This window comes from Montipora capricornis, chromosome 6 (assembly GCF_036669925.1).
Source record: "Montipora capricornis isolate CH-2021 chromosome 6, ASM3666992v2, whole genome shotgun sequence".
NCBI classification, from domain to species: Eukaryota; Metazoa; Cnidaria; class Anthozoa; order Scleractinia; family Acroporidae; genus Montipora; species Montipora capricornis.
Window position 1 is genome coordinate 5,017,764 of NC_090888.1, and position 7,500 is coordinate 5,025,263.

General features: G+C 40.2%; 1 protein-coding gene and 1 long non-coding RNA gene across 2 annotated transcripts in view; both read right to left on the minus strand.

Annotated features, from left to right (window-relative positions):
- Positions 1–7,500, minus strand: part of LOC138051352 (uncharacterized) — a 543,513-nt gene that overhangs the window by 224,075 nt on the left and 311,938 nt on the right. The gene's annotated exons all lie outside the window — the stretch shown is intronic.
- Positions 6,086–7,500, minus strand: part of LOC138050894 (uncharacterized) — a 2,055-nt gene continuing 640 nt past the window's right edge. The window contains exons 2-3 of the long non-coding RNA XR_011132715.1: positions 6,460–6,625; positions 6,086–6,300 (exon numbers count right to left, since the gene is read on the minus strand). This is a non-coding gene — a long non-coding RNA (uncharacterized lncRNA). The remainder of the gene's footprint in view (positions 6,301–6,459; positions 6,626–7,500) is intronic.

Consider the following 7,500-nt stretch of genomic DNA (forward strand, 5'->3'; position numbering starts at 1 on the left):
ATACACACTTTCAATGCCAAACGAGTAATTAATCCCCAAATTCTTACAATAACGGGAAATAATACTTTTAGATCGGCATTCTCGTCGCCGTCGTCTTCGTCCTTGGTTAGGCTCCAATTAATGTGTCAAACGGAACCTCATTGGCTGTCCAAACAAAGAATTATTTTGCCTTAGTGCTTGAAACCATAAAAAATAATCATTTTTAAATAGAAATCTTCTCCACTGTTATCAAGTTGTTTATCAGCGTTGGGGGGCTGTTGGTGAAGCTTGATGTTAGTGAGACGAAGACGGCTACGAGAATGCGATGAAACAATAGGACCAACGGACAAGAACAAAAGCTCTGGCTCGGGTTGCTCGAAGAACGGTTAGCGCTAGGCTCGATTTCCAGCCGTATTGTGAGTGCAGTTGTCCTCCTCCCAACTGCGGCTGGATCAATGGTCCGTAGGGCTTGTCCGTGACGTCACATCCGCTCTTTATGCAAATTAAATTGTCGCACCCGAGCAGCGCGGGGAAAAAATGGCGGAGGTTGTGACTCCAAAAAACACCTGTTCGGTCCTCTTTCTCTTCACGTCAAATGTGCTGTATGTGGTAGTTTTCTGGATGACCCAAGAAAGAGGGTAAAACTGAAAAAAGACCTTGCTTTAAAGCTGCAGGAAATCGTTGCTAGCGTGAACCTGGCCCCGGAATAGGTTAACTTTGACTGTATTCATGATATAGAAACTTGAGGCCCAAAATATATTTTGTCGTGTATAAATCTTTACAGTAACAAACGACAATAAAAACATTCAAATCAATGAGCCTTTTATTTCCAACCAGCAAACGTGACAAAACAATTACTGTAGTAACTTAACATTGTGTAACATTGTGGCAGGCAATCAGAACTTGCCCCTGATGAAACCCACATTTAATATCCAGTGTTTTCTGAATTGGAGATTAAATTTCAAAGCGGACGTTGGAATCAGCTACGACAGATATTTCATAACAAATAATGGCTTACCAGTGTTGGATACAGTGGGCTTTATCAATGGCAATCAGACAAGCCTTTCGCTATAACTAGCACTTGTCAACATTGCTCGCCATCGGCTACTTCCCAAAAACGACTCCGGAGACCCAAACACGACCTGACATAAACCGGCCTCAATCCTTTTTTAATCTATTCGTCATTCTGCTCCTCCCCAATAAATGCTGCTTTTATACCGATTGAGGTGAGGAACCTGACTTGGTCCTGCATGAGTGAGTTTAACGAAGATATGACCAAAGCACAACTAGAATGGACTGGCTTCCGCAGCTCATCGACGATGAGCGGAAAAAACTGAAAAATCAAGGATTTCCCTGAGCCTGTAGGCTGTAACACTAGAACATCTTTCCCTTGAAACAAATAATAATGGCTTCCAGTTGTGTTTCTCTAAATTTCTCGATATGAAATCGCTCTAACAAACACTTTTACAGAAGAAGAAAACTCAGGGGCACTAATATCCGCCATGTTGGATAGACGAGTGACAGAATTGGCCAATCACAGGGAAGCCTGCTCGATTTGAGCAGGCTTGGCTGTGATTGGTCACAAAATACAATGTGTAGACCAGTGATCCAGCCGTGGTGTGGGGCGAGGAACGCGGGCTCACAAAACGGCTGGAAATCGAGCCTAGGTTAGCGCTAACCAGCGTTAAATACCATGCCGGGAAACCTATAGGTTTTGATACCTCTTGTCCAACGGTTAGCGCTAACCTGAGGCTTCGAGGAACCGGCCCCTGCACGCCCTGCACGTGCGACTAGTCTTGTGTAAATTTGTATGCCGTTCTCGCTCTGACAACGAAGTGAAATGACCACATTTGAGATGATGGAAAAAAGGTGAGCTCCTGACAATAAATTTTAAGTTTCCTCCCTAAATATCCACACTGCCTTTCTCACCTATTTTATTCCTGTAATGTTGATACACACACTTCCCATTCATAGCGAATTGACGTAAATGGGAAATTATTACAATAACGGGAAATAATATTCTTAGACAACGTTCTCATGGGTCACCTCGCAGCTCTTACAAGGTCTCACCTGATTGGAGACCACCCTTGAGGTTTAACAAAAGAACAAATAACAGAGACAATGGACCCTAAGCCTAAGACAAAAGGGTTAGGTTTTAGGCCTAGGGTCCATTGTTTCTGTTATTTGTTCTTTTGTTAAACCTCAAGGGTGGTCTCCAATCAGGTGAGACCTTGTAGGAGCTGCGAGGCTACCGGTTCTCATAGCCGACGTCATCGTCCTTGCATGAGGTCCCTATTAAACTCGAAAACGAGCTATAAATGGCGTGGTACCACAAGCACATGCAGATGTTTATTAATCAACAGTGCATGTATGCAGAGCTCTGCGATAATTTATGCAATAAAAACCCTAAAAAGCAACGTGTCCGTTATAAGTTTTAAGATTTCTCATCCTGTAGATTTTATTTTATTTTATTAGCTTTGCCCTGAAGAAATAAGATAAAAATAAATTGAAGATATACAAATACTGAAAATACAAAGATAACAACACACCAATAGTAACTTAAATTGGGCAGGGACACCGCAACAGCTAGAGCCAATTACTGCGGACTTTAAGATATAAGATGCGGTCGTCAACAAGAACGCCACAAAACAACAATAAAAAGAGGAAAAGATTCAACATAATTGTGCGGCACGCATTTTCCACATATGTTTGCGGTGCTCTTCACAACAACAACGTGAAATCACCGAATTTGAGGTTTTGATGACAACGCGAGCTTACAATTTTAGATCTTCCATTCTCTATCTTTAATCTGAAACTTTTCATACCGTTTTATTTTTAGGATAGTTCACCCACATTGAACGACGCGAACGAGATGGAATAATCGCGAAAGACTTATTATAAGATGCTGGAAATTTCTATATTGAGGTGACGTTTTCGTCGACGTCGCCGTCGTAGATCTTAAAGTAGGAACCTTAAGATCTACAACGGCGACGTCAACGAAAACGTCGTTAAAAAATTACAACTTTGCATTTTCCAAAATTTTTCGTCTTTAGTGCTGTTCGTGGAACTTCTATAAACTACCCGAACTATTCAGGAACTGAAGTGGGAAGAACGGTGTGGAAACCAGGCAAAAAGAAAAAAAAAATCGTGGCTATGTGCTCACGTTGTCCTCAGAGCTTGAGATGTGGTCATTTTGCGTCGTAGAATTGCAGAGAACTGAAAAGAAATGTACAAACTTTCGCACCGCACATGCAGACCGATTGTTTCGCTTATTAATAGCTATCATTTGGTGGCGTTATCGCTGACGTAGAATCTTGAGGTCCCTAGTCCCTTAGGTGAAGCCCTTCCAGCCGGGTGTTTTTTCCCTTGTTCCCTTTAAATATTTCCTTGTGTTCCCTTGTTCCCCAAAGTACTTTCCAACTTGTTCCCAGCTTTTTGATCCCCTGTTCCCAGTTCAAATTAGTCCTAATTATCAATGTTCCCTCGTTCCCCCAAACCCCTAGGAGGGCCTCTGATATCGTTTAGCTGTTTCGTCTCTGTGTTGCTGTTTGTTAATCGCCATCTTGATACTTCGTCGTGCTTGAATGAACTCGAATAAAAGCAGATCGGGAGACAGAAGCGACTCCTTTGATAATAGTGCTTCTCATGTTTGAGAGCAAAATAGACTTTGGCAATCACTAGAGACTATTCTTTTCGGGTTCTAATTTATTTGAAGAGAAGAACGAAGCTAGAAAGGAATATATATATAGAGTCAGTTAAGTAGATCCCTTGAGCCAACAACGTATCACCCCCAGGAGGATCGCAAATGGATTCACAGTCCAAGTTGAGGAGAAATTGAGAGAAAGTTACGGGAAACTCAACACTGGACAACTTTGAAAAGCTGTAATTGCCCCGAGCGGGATTTTAACCCACGTCCCCCTGATGTCTAGCCGGGTGTGATGACCACTGCACTATCAGGACAACCATGCTGGCAACATGGCTCATTGATCACCTAACGTGTCGCATTTACGTGGGACTCCCTAAGGGCCAGTTTTTCTATGTGATAACGCTCGATCAACATGTGATTCACAGGCGGACAAGGGTAATTAATGTAAAGAGTCAGTTAAGTAAATCCCTTGTGCCAACAACGTATCACCCCCAGGAGGATCGCAAATGGATTCACAGTCCAAGTTGAGGGAACAATAGTAAACAGACAAAATCACGACTCCAACAATACCATCTAATATCAGTTAATTCGAACGATCTCGAAGCATTCCTCTTGTTCTTTCTCTTGAGCTCTTTCTCGTCGATATGCGGCTGCTTTTTCCTCAGTAGCCACGAGTCTAAATCTTCATAATCACAGGTAAGTGACTCAGAATATACTTTCGAAGTCAAACGATCATTCTGAAGTCGATAAATCATGATCGATAGAAGACGAAGCTTCGCTTTCTGACATGTTTTCCATTGTTTACGAAGTAGCAGTGAGCGATATGTTGAGTAAGCGACGTCATAAGTCCTCGCTCCAGGCTTTCTCGAATAAGTATGCAGGCGACATACCAATAATGGCGGATGCTATGAAAAACAAGTATTTCGACGTAATAACATTGAAATGTTGGTGAAAGTAAGTTAAATTCATTATGTGAAAAGCTTATGCAACATTTTGGCGGCGTTTCCTCGAGAATTTGAGACTTTTTAAAAAATCGTGTGTTAATGAAAGATGGGATGCAATTACATGAAAGTATAGAGTCTTAAAATGAGGAACTGACATTAAGCAATAATATTAGAGATCTAATTCTTGTTAAAAATAAGAATACTGTATACTGTGTACAGTATGCTGTATTCTGTTCACTAATGTTCTAGTGAACATTATATTCGCAACCTATTTTTAGGTATTTTTGTTGTTGTATTACTTGTAAAGATGTATTTTAGTTCATTAATTGATAAATTATTGGTAACTTAGGTATTAAAACTGTTACTTTTAAGTAACAGTTTTAATAATGTAGGCGTGACAATAGTGTTATCTTAAAAGATAACACTATTGTCACGCCTACATTATTATGATGTAGGCGTGACAATTGCGTTATCTTAAGTAACAGTTTTAATACCTAAGTTACCAACGTCATTGGTTAAAAGAGGAAAAATAATCGTTCTGCGCTTGTGAACCAGGGGCGACGGAGCGTATTTTGTACTGGGGCGGGGGAAATAAGCAAGCGCCGGAGACGGTAACTTGTTGGTTGTTCTTCGCTATAAATTTTGAAATCTTGATGCTCAGAAATGCTACTTTCAGCATTCTTGATGAGATATCAAAAACATAAACGTGGATCAACCGAGAAATGACAGATATTTTACTTTTTTTTTCTTTTAGCACAACTCTTTTGCAGTAATCCGCATAACAACACGTGCATGAAATCACGAAATTTTAGCTTTTGATGACAACTTTAGCATATGAATGTAAACCTGTCATTCGATATTATTACTCTGAAATCGCTTGTACCAATCATAAACTTTGCCCACATTGTACTACACGAACGAGTTATTTCTACGGATGAGTTATTTTAAGTGGATGCATATTTCTAAAAAGTGGTTTAGTCGTTTTTTCCTTTGTTCAGGAATGAAATTCGAATTTTTATTTTTAACTGGAAATAAATAACAATCATCTGACTGACGCCCACAATAATCCAATTCTTTAATATCTAATATCAGTTAATTCAAACAATCGCGAAGCATTCCTCCTCTTCTTCTGCTTAAGCTCTTTCCTGTCGATATGCGGCTGCTTTTTCCTCTGTAGCCACGAGTCTCAATCTTCATAATCACAGGTAAGTGACTCAGAATTTTTTCGAAGTCAAACGATAATTCCGAAGTCGATAAATCATGATCGATGGAAGACGAAGCTTCGCTTTCTGACATGTTTTCCATTGTTTACGAAGTAGCAGTGAGCGATATGTTGAGTAAGTGACGTCATAAGTCCTCGCTCCAGGCTTTCTCGAATAAGCAAGCAGGCGACATACCGATAATGCCAATTATTTCGACGTAATGACATTGAAATGTTGGTGAAAGTTAGTTAAATTCATTATGTGAAAAGCGTATGCAACATTTTGGCGGCTTTTCCTTGAGGATTTGAGACTTTTTAAAAAATCGTGTTTTTTCGTCAGAGTACCCCTTTAAAGTTATTAGATGAGAAAAATATTATACCCTCCATAGACGGGGTGCAGTTCCATCCTATTGAAGTCATGAGAAAGGATCTGATAGTCTCTTTAGTTGGCACTGTGTCACTGGCTTCATCGGGGTTTGATGGGGAAGGTTTTGGGGGCCACGATGCAGATGCCGTGGCAACAATATTTCCTATAATGAAGTTGAAATGTTAAAAAAAAGTTAGAAAGAGAACGTCACCATAAATGATTATAGCTTTTACTGATTGCAACCTCTTCTATGGGCGTGATCAATTTTTATTCAATAAGACACCGCATCTTCTTATTTGTTTATTCATTTATTAAAATTTACCTGGGCTTTGAGCTTGGGCTGGTCCACAGGTTTTAATTCCACAAAAGGTCGCAACAAGTGATACAACTGCTGGGGCGACACAGCGATGAATGTACATCATTTTGTATGCACCTGTGTTCTTGCAAATGGCGAATAGTCAAAATGGATTTATCTCCAAAGTCCTGTCCTGGTACAAAATTAGTTTGAAATTAGTCCCACCCCTAATTCGTAGCTGACGTTCGTATTTGAAAGATGGGATGCAATTACATGAAAGTATAGAGTCTTAAAATGAGGAACTGACATTAAGCAATAATATTAGAGATCCAATTCTTTCACACTAATTTAAACGTTCTTCGCTTCTTGCCATTACTATTGTTGCAATATAAGTTTGATAACTCACAGCAGCTGAAGGATACACTGATATCTCCGAGAAACATTAAAATATTAATTAAGCAGCCCAATACACCACACCATGATGATGCTTTGTTCCTTTCATTCAATAAAAGATGAAATGAATTACAATCGTTTGCAAGGTTTCTGATCACATCAATATGGCTGGTGGGTTAACTTATGAAATTTACCACACAAAAAACCGGCGATAAAACTCACCTGCTCAGTCCATATTTTATAAGGACTGAGACCAACCCGCGCATGCAGTCCAATGATTGGTTGCGTGCTTCAGAGTGCAACCAATCGCAGCCAGGAATCACTTAGCGCAAGTGATCACAATAGGAAAGCAGAGAGCTAAAAATAAGGAAATAAATGCTGACGTCATTGTTCCAATGAACTTATTTTGGGGCGGGGCGATCGGGATTTGGCTGTGCATAGGTAAGATCCTTTTTGGCAGCTCAAGTAAGATTCGAACTCGGTATCTCCTCATTCAGAGGCTGTCGCGGTGACCTCTAACCCACAAACCATGGTGCGACAGATAAACTGGGAAATATGTAATGAAGAATTGTGTGCGTGACCGGAAACGAGTTTTTGTGTTTTCGTTGCACGCAATGCTATATCCGGTCATCATATGACTCGGTAACACATTTCTCCTGGTATTGTTGAGAAAAA